The sequence below is a fragment of the Dipodomys merriami genome, unplaced genomic scaffold (genome assembly GCF_024711535.1).
Source record: "Dipodomys merriami isolate MVZ:Mamm:240054 unplaced genomic scaffold, mDipMer1.0.p SCAF_1, whole genome shotgun sequence".
NCBI lineage: Eukaryota > Metazoa > Chordata > Mammalia > Rodentia > Heteromyidae > Dipodomys > Dipodomys merriami.
Genome location: NW_027202270.1, coordinates 127,108,049 through 127,125,486, shown reverse-complemented (window position 1 = coordinate 127,125,486; position 17,438 = coordinate 127,108,049). Strand labels below are relative to the sequence as shown.

Below are 17,438 nucleotides of genomic sequence, written 5' to 3'. Positions count from 1 at the left end.
CTTACCACCAGACCAATCAAGAATCAACCTTATTTCCTTATTCTATTTCTGACCTATTACAAATTTGCATAAGAAGCCAGGCATTAGGGGTTTAGGCCTGTAATCCTACCCACTTGGGAGGCTGAGATCTGAGGATTGTATTTCAGAATCTAGCTCAGACTAGAAAAGTCCATGAGACTCTCATCTTTAATAAAGCAGCAAATGGGGGCTGGAAGGTGGCTCAGTGGTTGAGTGCTTGCCTGGCATGCATGAGACCCTGGGTTCGATTCCTCAGCACCACATAAGCAGAAAAAAAAGCCGGAAGTGGCGCTGTGGCTGAGCTGAAGAGCTGAGAGACAGCATCCACAACTGACCAAAAAAAAAAAAAAATAAAGCAGCAAATGTCAAAAGTGGAGGTGTGGCTCAAGTGGCAGAGCCCTGAGCAAAAAAAAGTCAAATTTGCCTTGTGAAGGTTAAAATGTGTATGTTACTTTAAGTATCATTATTCCACCATACTGGGAAATATGTGAAATTTATGTAATCACCTAATCTCAAAGAAAAAAAGTGAGAGAAGGGATGGGTTAAGACAGATGGATGACAATGTTGTCAGACACTTTGTATTCATATACTGTTTCGTAGAATGGGAACATCTTTGTACAACTACTTAAAGATAATTAAAAAAAGAAAAGAAATTATAACTATTAAAAAAAAAGTCAAGGCCAGCCTAAGGCTCTGCATTCAAGCCTCAGTACTCACAAAAATTTAAAAAAAAACGAATTTGCATTATTTTCCTTTTGCAAAATATGTAAGTACCTACAGTATGCTTGATTTAAATTCTCAGAATACAGCACCTGTGAGGGTCTTCAGGACCTCCTGAAGATACAAATAACCTTTATGAACATCCATTTGCATAATCCAGAGGAGTTGGCTTCATGGAGAGGACATGGGTTAGTTAGTTTATATCCTCCAACTTAGACCTCCAAATATAATTTCCAGCCCAAGGAATAGAATATAATCTTTAGAATATACTTATTGTTGTTGTTATTAGGTAGTTGTCCAAAGATGCTACAATTCCATGTTAGATTATGAGTACAACGCTTCTTGGTCAATGTCATCCCTTCTTTTGTTCTTCCCAATTCTCCTCTCCCATCCTCACCCTCCAGTTACACAGTTTACTTTTTTTGAATATAATGACTACATTTTCTCATCCTCCCTCCCTCCATTCCTGTGCTCCCCCTTCATTCTACCTCTTAAAACATGTTTCTACTTCCTGGTATTTATTTAGAAGGTATTGTAAAAGTACCCTCTCCCCTAAATTCATGTTTTATCATGGTTTGTATGTGTGTGTGTGTGTGTGTGTGTGTGTGTGTGTGTGTGTGTGTGTGTGTTGTCTTAGTTTCTGGTAGCTACTTCTAAATGGTAGAATGTCTTTCCTTATTTTTAAACATCAGAGATGATCCTTGAAGGGATCTGACCCAGATCTATCAAGCCTGTAATGTGGGGCCTTGGGCCTCACACCTAGTTGATTCCAATTCCCATAAAGTACAGCCAATCTCAGAGCTAGTTCTCAGGAGGCTGACATACATGAGCTTAAAGCTTCATTAGGACAAGGGCATGAAGTGTGAAATACGTAGAATGGGGAGTCTGTAATGCAGAATGAGAACTTTTCTGTAGTCAGTGGGAAACTGTGTTAGTGAGGGCTCTTTGGTTTCAGGAGACAGGAAACAATTTTGGGTTAAGTGAAAAAAAGAAGAGGCAGTCTGCTCCAAAGATATTAGGAAGTGTGTAGAATTAAAGAGAGAACTGACCAAGCAGGAGGGAATCTCCAGGGGATGAATTTATGACTCAGCTTCAACACTCCATCTCCCAATTCCCGCTCAAAATTCATATCCCCAAGAGAGAATCTGATTGGCTTTTCTAGAATTCTACAGAAGAAAGGAAGGCAGTGTTTTAAAATAATTCATGCTGGCCCATAGGAAGACTTATATGTTCTAGGAGCCACTGGACATTTCTGAACATAGAAAAGATACAATCAACTTAAGTCACATATCACTAGGTATGGATCAATAGCTGTATTTAATCCTTATAATAACTCAATAGTATAGGCACATTTATTACCTCTCCTTCCCCCCTTTTTTTTGTCAGTCAGAGCCTGGGCACTGTCCCTGAGCTCTTTCACTAAAGGCTCGCCCTCTACAACTTGGAGCTACAGATCCACTTCTGGTTTTCTGATGGTAAGTTGGAGATAGGAATTTCATGGACTTTCTTGCCCAAGCTGGCTTTGAACCATGATCCTCAGATCTCAGCCTCTTGAGTAGCTAGGATTACAGGCATGAACCACTGGAGACCAACTTAACCTCTATTTTTTAAGATGAAGAAATTGAAGTTTTGAGAGGTAAAATAACTTTTCCCAAGAGAATGGGGGCGGGGAGGATATTAAATTCTGTTTTCTCTATGAAATGGATTTTCCTGTCTTTCAGAATCATTGATTTGACTTCAGTATTAGGAGAAAGGAAGAAGGAGGAAAAAGAAGGAAAGAGAAGAAGGAGGAAGAGAAGAAGGAAGAGGAAGAGGAGGAGAAAGGGAAGGAGGAAAGAAGAAAGGAGAAGAGAGGAAATAGAAAACTTGAGGTCAACTATTTGGGAAAGGAATGAGTCAGGGTAGAGTGATGGGGAATGGAAGGAAGCAACTAGATGTGAAGCTCAAGAACTTGAAAAGTAGTTTATATAATTGATGAAGCACTAGAACCATCAGGACAGTGTATTAAAAATGTTGACCATAAGCTGGGTGCTGGTGGCTCACGCCTGTAATCCTAGCTACTCAGGAGGCTGAGATCTGAGGATCATGGCTTGAAGCCAAGCGAGACAGAAAAATCTGTGAGATTCTTATCGCCAATAAACCACTCAGAAAACTGGAAGTGATGCTGTGGCTCAAGAGGTAGAGTGCTTGCCTTGAGCAGAAGAGCTGAGGGACAGCACCCAGGCCCAGAGGTCAAGCCCCATGACCAAAAAAAAAGTTGACCATAGGAATTGACCTCCAACCTGAACGAGAAAATGCTGGTCTCTAGGATTATATGCTATATTATGTCATGTCATGTCATTTCATGTCATGTAGAGATGATCTCACTGTGTTGCCCAGGCTTCAGTCTCCTGAGTATCTGGGATAATGGGCTCATACCACTTTGCCTGGCTTGGAATTTATAATATTTTATAGAATTTCTGATTTTAAAACATACCTTCATTGTCCAGGGAGGTGATTATTCTGTAGTCAGCTAGACACTGTTCTGTAGATCAGCCCTTACAAACAACTGACCTATTAGAGCCTTTGTTCTAAATGTCCTCTAGTCCAGTTTCTCATCTTATCTCTTTGCTATTGCAGTTAAGCATTATCAAGACATAGCTTCTGAGCAATTGCCATTTGTACTCATTACATTTAGAGTCATATATCTGTAGGATCTCCTCTGAGGTCTTTAGGATGAAAACAAGGACAGAGAGGGTCCATGGCTCCTAGCTGTCCCTTTATTCTGTTAGTATGTCTAGGGCTGAGAGGTCTTGACAAGGATGCATGGGAGATGATGTTGTCAGCTTTTCCTTGGAAGACAATAATCCCAGGTCATGTCCACCCTTGCATTATAGCACGTCTCCATAACAAACACACCCAAGTCTGGTATTTCTGAACTTATGGCTGTGTGCTGTAACATACTGTTCCTGGAGCCAGGCTCATTTTGCAGCCTCTCCTCCCTTCTCCACCCTTGGGTCATAGAGTCTTGGCATGTGAAAACCCACAGGATTTGGGTGTTCTGTCTAAGACGTCACAACACTGTTGCCTTTCCATTGTAGCTGGAGTTCTTAAAAAAAAGAACTGGTCTGGCTGGGCACTGGTGCCTCATGCTTATCATCTTAGTTTCTCAGGAGGCTGAGATCTGAAGATCAAGATTCAAAGCCAGTCTGGGTAGAAAAGTTCATGGAACTCTTGTATCTAATTAACCAACAAAAAGCCAGACCTAAAGGTGCGGCTCAAGTGGTAGAGCTCCAGCTTTGAGGAAAAAAAAGTCAAATGAGCATGTGAGGCCTTGAGTACGGATATAAATTAAACGAATGGACAGTGGTCTTTGGGTATGGAGGCCTGGTACAGGTGGAAGAACAGTACATAAAATCCCAATGTATTCCTCCCAATTCCTACAATAAGGGGCCTCATTGGATGAGTAGCTAAGAAAGTATTTCCCAAATTGCAGTCACTTCAATACTATCCTCATGATTTTTTTTTTTTTTTTTTTTTTGTCGGTTGTGGAGCTTGAACTCAGGGCCTGGCTGCTGTCACTGAGCTTTTCAGCTCAAGGAAAACATTCTGCACTTGAGCCACAGTGCCACTTCTGGCAAAGCCAGCTCGGGCTGGCTTTGAACCACAATCCTCAGATCTCAGCCTCCTGAGTAGCAATGATTACAGGTATAAGCCACCGGCACCCGGCAGTCCTCATGATTTTTGCCAGATTTGTGTGCCATCCATCTGTTGTTTATTTCCTATTTTTCATTAAATTAATTAGCATATTTTGCCATAGCAATCATTACTCACTCTAGCCTTGTTATAAACAATAATATTCATGAACTTACTGAATCATGAAGTTTGCTCTGATAAGCGGTTACTTACAATTGTTTTCTAGTACATATAAAAATAAAAACACACTCACTGAAATTGCATAATGTCACTAATATACTACAGAATGTCCTCTCATGTGCCACTACATGGAAGTACCACACTTTGAGAACACTACCCTGAGGAAGTCCATGAACTAAAGAGGCAGGTGATTCCAGACCCCTTCCCTGCCTACCCCATCCCGATCAATTCCACATAGTTTGGGTACTGGTGGCTCATGACTGTAATTCTAGCTATTAGGAGGCTAAGATCTGAAGATTGTGCTTTGAAACCAGCCTGAGCAGAAAAGTCCATGAGACTCTCACCTCCAATTAATCAAAAATCCAGAAGTGGACTATTACTATTATACTATTATAATATTACTATTACTATTATAGTCAACTTTGAGGGGAAAAAATTAAGGTTTCCTTACAGAAAAAAAGGAGTGGCAGGGGAGCTTAGAATATGGCTTAGTGGTAGAACACTTGCTTAGCATGCATGAAGCCCTGGGTTCAATTCCTCAGTACCATATAAACTGAAAAAGCTAGAAGTAGCACTGTGGCTCAAGTGGTAGAGTGCTTGATTGAGTAAAAGAAGCTCAAGGACAGTGCCCAGGCCCTCAGTTCAAGACCCAGGACTGGCAAAACAAAACAACAACAACAACAACAACCTTACTCTTTTTATGTCATCTTGCTTCAGAAGTCAAGGTTCGGGGCAGCAGGAACTAAACTAAATGTCCAAGATATTTTCAGCAAGAATAAGATTCACAATTTCATAATTATTAGAAGGGTTAGAAATGGGGTTTTAACTTGGATACCTGCTTTCCTGGACACCTGTAATTCCTCCATAACTAGGATACTGACAACACGGCTATGTTTAAAAGTCCACTACCAGGCCCCAATCCAGAGATAAAGTCTACCTTCACCTCCTCTGCCACCAATTTATCATGACACTTGTCAACATAGAAATAGCATCCCCACATCATCTCAACATGACACATCAGGATGGCAGAGCCAAAGCATTTAGAAAGAGAACTCCTGACTCAATTCTCCTTCTGCCTCTGAGATCTCTTGTGAGATTTGGCAGAATCGTCTAGAACCCTAACTTCCAGAGGTTCTAAGAAGCGTAATTTACAACTCCAGTATTTGAAATGTAGGAAGGTTTAGGATAGAGGAAATGGATGCCAAGGGCCAATTGTTTACAACCAGCACTTGGCCTGTCAGTGTTAGCTCTGCCTCTATGAACTAAGAAATCACTGGAAAAGTGGGAAAGAAACAATTTCTTATGCTACCAAAAGGTTTTCTTTGTGTGTATTTTGGAAGGGGCTGTGTGTGTGTGTGTGTGTGTGTGTGTGTGTATAAAGTCAGGTTTTATATAATGTGACGGTATATATGCTTGCAAGCATAGGTTAAGTCAATTCAAGTGACCTTGGTGGCACAAATTGACATGCCTTGCCAAACCTTTATTGACACCTCGCTGCCTATGAAAGTAATAGCTTTGTATTCTGTGCCTTTTACAAGTTGTCCCCTAGGTGCCTCCCACACCCAACATGTAGCAAGTTGTGTGCCAGCTCTCAATTCCAAAGAGCTCTGATGATTGGACAGGATATCCTAACAGGTTCCTCCCTGCTTTTTTTGATTGACAGGGCTGCCTGGAAAGCTGTGCACCCTCTTTGGCTAACTTATGCCTTTGCAGTACTGGGGATTGATCCCAGGGCTTGAATTTGCTCAGCGAGTGCTCTACCACTTCAGCCACACTCTCAGTCCTTCTGCTCTGTGTATGGTATGTGGGAGAGGGGGGAGAGGGTGTGTAGGTACTGGGGCTTAAACTCAAGGCCTCACATTCTTGCTTAGTTTTTTCATTTAAGTCTGGTGCTCTACCACTTGAGCTATACCTCCACTTTCAGCTTTTTGCTGACTAATTGGAAATAAGGGTTTCCTATATCTATATTTGTCTTCCTGGGCTGGCCTTAAACCATGACCATCAGGTCTCAGCCTCTTGAGTAGCTACAATTACAGGGGAGCCAGCAGCTGGCTGGCTCCTTTTGCTTTTTTATTTTATTTTATTTTTTTCATATACAATCTCCTACTAATTTTGCCAGGGCTGGACTCAAACTGTGAACCTCTTACTTGGGCCTCCTGAGTAACTGATATAACATGTATGTGCCACCACACCTGGCCTGACCTCAATCTTAATCTTCCTTTGAGGCTCAATTCCTTCACTCCCTTGATCTCTTCTTGTGTTTGTAAAAAGCCTTCCCCTTCTACTGTGGCCTGATTCTATAGGTCCTCCTCCCCTTTTAGTCACCCTGTTAGGTCTTCAATTCCCTGTAGCCTCCCTGGGAGATGCCCCTACCCTTGTGCCCAGAACTTCTATCAATAGCATGGAAACTCAAAGAAAAAAACAACCATCACCTCACTCCTACTAGGAGACAGTCTTGAAAGGAGGGTGGTCTTGATGTGTGATTTAGTCTGGTAGATCTCTACCAGTGGTGATCCCAAAGCTTTCACAAAATAATCAGATCTGCTATAAGGTATGGATTGGGGAAAGTGGTCTTTCTCTGCCTATAATACAGGAAAGAACAAGATTGGTTTCTTGAAGGAATAGAAGAAGGAAGCAATGAGTTATGAGAAGTTGGAAGAGAAGACAAAGAAGAGCCTGTAGCTAGACCTGTTACAGTCCCTGGAAGGCTGCAGCGAATTTTGTGCCAAGACAACAAGGGGTCTGAGCTGCCAGGACTCTGGTCTGTCAGAAGATGCAACAGAAGATGTTTTATGGGAACACAGAGAGAAGATTCTAACCTAATTGAGGAAAAGGAAGATGTTGGTCCCAGGAGTAACTATGGATCATCAGAATCTCCTAGGAGATCACAGAAGTCATAGATGGGTAGGAGACCTTGAGTGCATGTAATTGACACCAACTTCACTTCCTGGGTTGACTAACCTGGCATTTATGAGAATGCCAACTCTACTTCCAGTCCCACATAAGTCTCCTTTGGGACTTTGATGTAGCAAAATCTTAATAATTAGAATTGCAAGACTCCATCTCGATTCCTAGTTTCTGTTATAGCCAAGATTTCTAAAATGCCACCCTTCCCAAAGCTGAGAGTAGTGGTACATGTCTTTAACCTCAGCACTTGGGAATCTGAGGCCGAAAGATCATGACTACAAGGCTGTCCTAGGTTACATAATGAGACACCGTCTCAAAACACGAAAAATGACCAACCAAATAAATAAAAAGTAGCCCTAGCTGGGCACCTGTGGCTCATGCCTGTAATCCTACTGAGATCTGAGAATCATACTTCAAAGCCAGCTCAGGCAGAAGGTCCATGAGACTCCTGTCTCCAATAAACTACCAAAAAGCTGGAAGTAGAGCTATGGCTCAAGTAGTGGAGTGCTAGCCTTGAGCAAAAGAAGCTCAGGGACAGCACCTAGGCCCTAAGTTCAAGCCCCAGGGACCAGCACCAAACCAAAGATATCCTTCCAAAGATGTTCTAATTCTCAGAACCTCTGAATAGGATGAGATTTCATTCCTGTGATTAGATTATGTTATGTTCCATGGCACAGTAGAGTTTAAAATGGAGATTATTCAGCTGCTTGACCCAACCACATAGGACACTTAGAGCAGAGAGCTTCTCTGGCTGGAAGCTAAAGAGGAGTCACAGTACAAAAGATGAAAGAAATTCTATGTACTGTTGCTTTAAAAAAAAGTTTTTAAAAAAAATTTTGTGCTGATACTGGGACTTGAACTCAGACCAAGGCATTGTCTCTTACTTTTTTGCTCAAGGCTACCACTCTACTACTTGAGCCAGAGCTCCACTTCTGGCTTTTTGCTGGTTAATTAGAGAAAAGAGTTTTATAAGCCAGGCGCTGGTGGCTCATGCCTCCAGAGGCTAAGATATGAGGATCATGGTTTAAAGCCAGCCAGGGCAGGAAAATCCACGAGACTCTTTTCTCTAATTAGCCACCAGAAAACCAGAAGGGTACTCTGGCTCAAAGTGGTTGAGTGTTAGCCTTGAGGAAAAAGAGCTCAGGGATAGCGCCTAGGCCCTGAGTTCAAGTCCCATGACTACCACCACCACCAACAAAAAGAGTTTCACAGGTATCAGATCTTAGTCTCCTGAGTAGCTAGGATTATAGGCATGAGCTACCAGCTCCTGGCTTTATTGTTTGCTCTGAAGACAAGGGGATTCCTTGTAAAGGAACATGGGTAACATATATTAATAAGAGTGAATCCTGGTTGGCAGCCAAAACAAAGCAAAAATCCCAATCTAAAGCCACAAGAAACTGGGGTTAGAAGTATGTTCTTCCTCTGGGCTTCTAGATAAAGGGTTCAGCCTGGTTGACATGTTGGTTTTAGCCCTATGGGAATCTAAGCAGAGAGGCCAAGTGAACCAGCCAGACTCTGACTCAGATCTGTAAGCTCATAAACTGGGTGTCGTTCTAAGCCACTAAGTTTGTTATGGAGCAATAGAAAATGAACTTGCCTCCCATGATCTGCCCAGTGTTGACCTCAGGAGCACTTCTGCCTCTATGGGACTCATGTATCCTTTTATTACATGGTACTTCGGCTAACACCCCCTTTGCTTAGCCCCTCAGTATTTGAAACATTCTACTGTCCTGTATGAATACAAGTCTGGTCTCTTATTTTGGTCAATTTTCAATTGCTATGACAAAATACCTGAGATAAGGAACTTACGTTGGGGAAAACGTTTATTTAGGTTCACAGTTTTAGAGATTCAGTCCATAGTTGTTTGGTTCCATTCCTTTTGGACTTGTGGTAAGGCAGCACATCATGGTAAGAGTGTGTAGCAGAGGAAATGATTCACCTCTGTCTGGATCTCATCATAGTGACCAGGAAACAGAAAGAGACTGAAAGGGGCCAGGGTTTTAATACCCCTTTCAAGGAGTCAGGACTGATGGTGTATGCTTGTAATCATCGCACCCAGGAGTCTGAGGCAGGAGGATTACAGTTCAAGCAAGCCTCGGATACATAGCCAGACCTAGTCTCAAAACAAGCATACCTATCTTTCAAGGGTGTGTCCTCCATATTCTGTATTCCCATTAGGAGCCTTCTAGTAAAAGTTCCACTACCTATTAATAGCACTATCAACTAGGGACCAAACTTTCAATATATGGGCCTTTGCAGGGGAGGGTCATTCAACATCTAAACCATTCTACTCTGATAGCCAGGCTGGGGTGGTTCATGCCTGTAGTCTTAGCTAATCAAGAAGCTGAGATCTGAGGATCCAAGTTTGAAGTTAGTCTAGGCAGAGAAGTCTGTGAGACTCTTATCTCCAATTAACCAGCAAAAAAACCAACCCAGTGATTCAAATGGTAGAATGCCAACCTTGAGAAGAAAAACTCAGGGAAAGCATCCAGGCTCTGAGTTCAAGCTCTGGTACTGGTACATATGAATGAATGAATACTGTAGCACTGTGCCCCCTGGCTCCCAAAGGCACATGTTCATTTTGCAATGCAAAGTTCATTGAGTCCAAGAGTCCAAAATACTAAGACTCCCTGAAGTCATAACTGTTCCAGCATTGCTAAAAGTCTCCACCAATACTTGAGGCAAATTCTTGACAGAAAAACCCTGTAAAAATCAGAAGACGAGTTACCTTCTTCTAAAATAAAATAACACAGGGTGAACCATTTCCATTACAAAATGGAAGAATAGGAAAATAAAATGAAAAGAACAAAGCAGGACTAAACCCCAGCAGGACAAACTTCGCTATAGCTCTGTTGAGTATCTGGGGCACATGTTGCATGAGGTGAGCCTTTGGGTTGTTCCACCCTGGGGATCCTTGATCCATATTTGTGTATCTTGCACTCTTTTCCTCTAGTTCTTTGGATTATTATAATACTAACCAACCTGGAATTCATACATAATATGTAGTAGTTATGTCCCCAGTGCCTAGCATGGGGCCCAGTGTAGTGCTCAATAATACTTATTGATGATGCTGATGAAGACAGAGGAGGTAAAACCTGCAGATCCACTCTTTCAAATTCCTAGTGTTGGCACTGGATATGGTAGCTGTGCTGAACTATGTGAAGTTCCCAGGAGACACCATGGTCTCCCTTGCCTCCTACCCTTGATTTGTTTTTCTATTCTCATCTAGTATGTTCCTCCTCCTTTCAACTAGCTAGAGCTTACTCTTCTGCAGCTCAAATATATCATTCTAGAAAATGCTTTCAAGAATAGCTTTTCTTTTGTCTTCTGGCTGGATCTCATCATCTAATTGTCCTTGTGATCATTGTCATTGTTCTTTATTTAATTACATGTTCTATGATGATGAAGAAGGGGTCTTTTCCTTCCTTCCTTCCTTCCTTTCTTCCTTCCTTCCTTCCTTCCTTCCTTCCTTCCTTCCTCCCTCCCTCCCTCCCTCCCTCCATCCCTTCCCCCTCCTCCCTCCCTCTGGCATCCCTCTCCCTCTCCCTCTCCCTGTTCTCCCTCTTCCTCTATGCTGGAGATGGAACTCAGGGCCTTACACATGCCAAGCAAGAGTTCTACCACTAACTACTGTAGCTTAGTACTTTGTCAATTTTGAATTTCCAGCAGTATCAATTGAGAGCAGATTCTCAGATGGTAATATAGATCATAATATACAATCATAAATATCATAGTCATACTTCCTAATCACCTGGGGATCTTGTAAATGCAAAAAATTAATCTGATCTGAACAAAAAAAGACTATCTTGTTAGGGTGCAGATTCTGACTCTTGGTTTGGGGGAGTGTCTGAGATTCTGCACTTCCATCTAACAATTCCAGAAGATGTAGGTGCTACTGGTCCAAGAGCCACACTTGAGCAGGCAGGTAATGGGAAAGGCACTTTTGTGGTTTACTCATTGTGACAAAAGGATTGCATCTAAAGAGAACTTGCATAGGGTTTGAGGTGCAAATAATGGCCACAAGACAAAATTCCCCTTGTCATTATGAAGCCAGCTGACTCATTTACCAAAGCCAATAACCTTGGCCTTATTAGCAACTGAGCTAACTGCCACAAACTAATAAATAACAACATTTGGCTAATTTGCATTTCAAACCTGTTTTCTTCCTTTGCCCACAATCTAGTGGAGGTGCTAATGAACCATGAAATCTTTAGAACTTTGGCAGTAAGAGGGAAAAGAGACAGAATTAATCCATGCCTAGAGATCACAGAGCTTCAAAAATCAAGAGCTATTAAATGCAAAGTGGTATTCTGGATTGATCACACACACACACACACACACACACACACAAACACACACACACACACACACACACACACACACACACAAAGCTTGTGAAATCAGAATAGGAAGTATAGCAAAGAGTAAGTAACCTACTAATATTGGTTTCTTAATTGTGTGTGCTAGTATTAGGAGTTGAATTCAGGGCCTTGCACTCTTCTTAGCTTTTTCCACTCAAGGTGGTACTCTACAACATGAACCATATCTCTACTTCTGACATTTTGCTGGCTAATTTGAGATAAGAGTCTCATAGACTTTTCTGTCTGCATTAGCTTTGAACCACAGTCTTCCTGAGTAGCTAGGATTAACAGCATGGGTCATCAGTGCCTGGTAGTTTCTTTGTTTTGACAAATGTAACATGCTAATGTAAGAATTTTAACATTAAGAGTACTTAAATTTTGAAAGGTATATAGGAACTGTCTGCTTTACTTCCACAACTTTTCTGTTAACCTAAAATTATTCTAAAATAAATAGTGTAATAAACAAAATCAAGAGTGAATGTTTAGTTTCTCTTCACTTTGCATGTCATATTCTGTAAATACAAAACAAGTCTCTATAAATATAAAATAGTTGCCATTGACTTAACAGGAAAAATGAGTTGTGTATTCATAAGGAAGTATCTAATGAAACCTAAGTGGCAATTAAGGAAGAAAGGGGTTAGAGAGTGGCTGGCTGGTCTCAATAGCTCACCTGATAAGGCAGCATTCAAGTAGTACCTAATTCCAGAAGTGTTTGGCCATACATCATGAATTCTATCATGTACTTCTGCTGTTTGCTCTTGATTTCTATCTTCTCTTCTCCTCTTCCTTCCTTCCTTCCTTCCTTCCTTCCTTCCTTCCTTCCTTCCTTCCTTCCTTCCTTCCTTTCTTTCTTTCTTTCTTTCTTTCTTTCTTTCTTTCTTTCTTTCTTTCTTTCTTTCTTTCTTTCTTTCTTTCTTTCTTTCTTTTTGTTTTTGGGTTCAGTCGTGGGGCCTGAACTCTGGGTCTGGGCACTGTCCCTCAGCTCTTCAGCTCAAGGCTAGCGCTCTACCACTTGAGCCACAGCGCCACTTCCAGCTTTTTGCTTATGTGGTGCTGAGGAATCGAACCCAGGGCCTCAAGCATGCAAGGCAAGCACTCTACCACTGAGCCACCTTCCCAGCCCTCTTCTCCTCTTTCTCTGCCTCTCTCTCTCCCTCCTTTTCTCTCCTTTTCTCTCCCCATCTTCCCCCCCCCACACCTACCGACCCCTCTCCAGTATTGGGGATTGAACTCAAAGCCTCAGAATTACAGGGCAAGTGCTCTACCTACTTGAGCCACATTTCTAGCCCTCTTTTTTGTTGTGATAGTTTCTCATAGCCCAGACTGGCCTAGGACTCAATATGTAGGCCAGGCTGGCCTTGAACTTGAAACCTCCTACTTCAGTCTCTCAGGTGCTAAGATTACAAATGTGTACTACCACTCCAGGTTATCTTCCTTTCTTGAGCATGTAAGGAATTTCTTCTGTTCTTGGTGTCTTGGGCTGTTTTTTTGTTTTTGTTTTTGTTAATAATTGAATACTAAGATGAAGTAATTTTTTTTTTCGTTGGTCGTGGGGCTTGAACTCTGGGCCTGGGCGCTGTCCCTCAGCTCTTCAGCTCAAGGCGAGCGCTCTACCACTTGAGCTACAGTGCCACTTCCGGTTTTCTGGTGGTTTATTGGAGATAGGAGTCTCACAGTCTTTCCTGCCCGGGCTGGCTTTGAACCTCGATCCTCAGATCTCAGCCTCCTGAGTAGCTAGGATTACAGGCGTGAGCCACCAGCGCCCGGCTGAAGTAATTTATAAAGAGAAAGGTTAAGCCATGTGTTGATACATGCCTATAATCCCAGTAGTTGGGAGGCATAGACAATAAGATCATGAGTTAAAAGCCAGCCTGGGATACATGATGACAGTATGTCTCAAAACAAAAACAATAGCAAAAATAAACGGATAAAAGAATAATAGATTGTTCAGGTCATAGTTCTAGAGATCTAAGATAGAAGATCTCATCTAGTGAGGACCTTCTTGCTGGGGGGAGAGTCCTTAGGTGACGCCAGGTATCACATGAATAGACAGAACAGAACATACTAGTTTAGGCCCCTCCTCCTCCTCCTGTGTTTTTTTTTTTTTTTTTTTTTTTTTTTTTTTTTTTTTTTTTGCCAGTCCTGTGGCTTGAACTCAGGGCTGGGTAGTGTCCCTGAACTTTTTTTGTGCCCAAGGCTAGCACTCTACCATTTGATCTATACAGCTCAACTTCTAGCTTTTTGTGGTTAATTGGAGATAAAAGTCTCATACATTTTCCTGCCCAGGCTGGCTTTGAACTGTGATCCTCAGATCTCAGACTTCTGAGTAGCTAGGATTACAGGTGTGAGCCACCAGCACTGGGATCTCTCCTCTTCTTAGCCCCTTGATCAAGTCTCTACCTTTATTTAACATAATTAACTCCCACTTTCTAGCATTTCTGCAAGCTCACACTTGTAATCCTAGCTACTCAGGAGGCTGAGATCTGAAGATCATGATTTGAAGCCACCTGAGCTGATAAATCTAAGAAACTCTTATCTCTAACTAACCAGCAAAATGGTGGAAGTGAGGGTGTGGGTTCAAGTGGTAGAACACCAGCCTGGAACAGAAAAGGCTGATCAAGAGCCTGAGGCCCTGAGTTTAAGCCCCAGTATTTGCACACATGCTCATGCATGCATGCACGCACGTGCACGCGCACGCGCACGCAACCCAGAAAACAAGCAAACAAAAAATGTATAGTTATGTATAACAAGCATGCATGAGTCTCAGAAGGCTACTCCCAGGACCTGTGGAGGCCCAGGGCCTGGACTGGGTAAGTCAAGGAAGAGCCTGCATTATGTTGTGGCAGGTACTCAATGCTTTGTCTGCCCTCCCTTCCCCCTCTTCAATATAGCAGGAAAGGAACTCACATCTCTGTAGGCTAGTCAGTCTTTTCTGTGGTTTTGAAAACTTGGAGCTGGAGGACAAGGGACTTTTGCCTTTTGGAATTAGGAGGATATGACTCAAAGGCAGCTGTCAGCCACCTTTCCTTGTCATGTGGAGAAAACTGCAGGAGAGAGGGGGCTCAGTCCAGATATGGAGAGAGAAAAAGAGGCCTGATATTTATGTGTGAGTGCTGGCTCCAATTATATTCCAGGCTACCTCAACCACCTGAACTTGCTGGTTAGGACAGCCAACAAGGGGTCTTTTATCTTGGGCTGATTTGAGTTGCTGTCAGTTGTCATGGAGAGTTTTGACTACTTCGATTATATTGAGAAAAATGTACAGTGTCTTTCCCACCCCTGATGGGAGCCACTGCCAGCTTTGCCAGGGAGCTTGGCAGGTGAGCTTAGAGCTAGACTGGGTGCTGTGCACTGACGCCCAGGCCCTTCCTCCTGTTACATGTTACATGACACTGTCACTGGCAATCCCCACACAATACACTTCCATTCTCTCATTCAGGTGGGGATAGATAAGCAGTGGAAGTGATGGTGTTATCCTGGCCAAGAGAAGATTTCCACTGGGCTGGATAAATAGGATTCTGAAGTCTGGTGCAGGCAGCTCACACCTATAATCCTAGCTACTCAGGAGGTGGAAATTTGAGGATCCTGGTTTGAAGTCAGCCCAGGCAAGAAAGTTCATGAAATTCTTATCTCCACTTAAGCACCGAAAAGGCAGAAGTGGAGCTATGGCTCAAGTAGTAGAGCACCAGGCCCTAAGTTGAAGCCTTAGTACCAGTGTGCATGTGTGCACTTGGACACACACACACACAAACACACACACACACACACACACACACAAACACACATACACACACACACACAGAGGAAAGAGGCTTCTGAGGCCCTCAGAAAGTGCAGAGCCACAGCTGCAGAGTCAGCTATGCTTTGGATATATTTCTTCCCTCCACAACTTATGCTGACATTAGATTGCCATTGTGACAGTATTGGGAGGTAGGGCATTAGAGGGGGGTTGGTTATTTACAGATTACTTAGGCCAGGTGCAGTGGCTCACAAGTGTAATTTCTGTTACTGAGGAAGAAAAGACCAAGAGAATAATGGCTAAAGACCATGGTACTCAAGCAAAGAGTTGGGTATAGTGATACGCATGTGTGATCTATTCAGGAGGCTCTAGGTAGGAGGATGACTGTTTGAGGCCAGCCCCCAGGCAAAAACATGAGACCCTACCTGAAAAAAATAACTAAAGTGGTAGAGCACCAGCATTAAGCACAAAAAAGCTCAAGAACAGTGCCCAGGTCCTGAGTTCAAGCCCTAGGACCAGAAAAAAAAGTGAGCGTAGTTTGTCACAAATTGAGCCTAACCTCTCATGCTTATTTCTTCCAACAGTGTTCATGGCTCTCTCACTTTTCCACCAGGACTTGAAGTCACATGAGGCTCTCACCGGAAGCTGTCCCCTATGCCCTTGGACTCTCAGCCTCCAGAATCATGAGTCTTTTCTTCATAAATAACCTAGCCTCGGGTACTCTGTTGCAGCAACAGGAAATGGACTAAGACACCTACAGACCAAGAAAATTCACATTTAGTTGTTATGTGAGTGAGTAATAAAGTTGCTTTGTGTTAAGCTACTGATTTCTTCATAACAGCCAGCATTTACTGATTCATTTCACCGGACTGGAGCCAGATGGAGTTGGAGATTGTGTGTGTGTGTGTGTGTGTGTGTGTGTGTGTGTGTGTGTGCGCACATGCGTGTGCGCACGTGCGTGTGCGCACGCTGGTCCCGGGCTTGAACTCAGGTCCTGAACACTTTCTGAGCTGTTTTGCTTAAGGCTACTACTCTACCACTTGAGCCACAGTTTAATTTCCAGCTTTTTAGTGGTTAATTGGAGGTAATAGTCTCATAGACTTTTCTGCCCTGCCTGGCTTTGAACTGCAATCCTTAAATCTCAGTCTCCTGAGTAGCTAGGATTATAGGCATGAGCTACCATCGCCAAGAGGACCTGGAAATTTTGTTAATAAGAAGAGGTACACGTGAAGCTTTAAGTACATCTTGAGAAGAGGCCATGAGTCCAAACAAGAAGAGTTGAGCTCTATGCCAAGTCCAAGGATGGAAATGAGAGAGAAAAAAATCTGCAGAGTGAGTTGGTGGGCTGTAAAAGAAGTGGGGAGTGGGAAACAGATAGAAAGGGAGAGTTTGGTTTTCGTGGTTGCCAGCAGCACGGATCCTGGTGAGTCTGGTTTGGAGGGGCAGGGGCAACGTGGGCAGGAAGCCCAGGTAACCTGGGAGAATGGTGCCAGGCGTCGGGCCAGGGGATGAGTCGAATCCACAAACAGGAAATCAGTTGTGACGTCAGAACCTCTGAGTCTGGGGAACATGTTGGGATATAGGGCAGTAAACAGGTCAAGGCAAGTGGTTCAGAACTAATGATCAAGGCATTTGGAAAGCCTTGTTCTCTGTGAAGTCTTGGGAACAGGCCTGGCAGGTAAAAGACAAGGAAAGGAGCAAGCTGTGATGGAATAGGGTAGGGGATGAAGCACCCAAAGGGGCAGCTGCTCCCAGAGCCTGCCAACGGTTGCCATGGGGGTACGTGGCTCCAGATCCTCAGATCCTCCTCTTTTTTTTTTTCTTCAAGAAATGGCAGG

At 42.9% G+C, this 17,438-nt stretch overlaps 1 long non-coding RNA gene across 1 annotated transcript in view; it reads left to right on the top strand.

Annotated features, from left to right (window-relative positions):
- The window catches only part of LOC138832178 (uncharacterized), a 37,082-nt gene extending 20,658 nt beyond the window's left edge, over positions 1 to 16,424 (top strand). Inside the window, exons 2-4 of the long non-coding RNA XR_011373528.1 lie at positions 2,460 to 2,609; positions 6,257 to 6,393; positions 16,185 to 16,424. This is a non-coding gene — a long non-coding RNA (uncharacterized lncRNA). The remainder of the gene's footprint in view (positions 1 to 2,459; positions 2,610 to 6,256; positions 6,394 to 16,184) is intronic.
- The last annotated feature ends 1,014 nt before the right edge of the window (positions 16,425 to 17,438 follow it).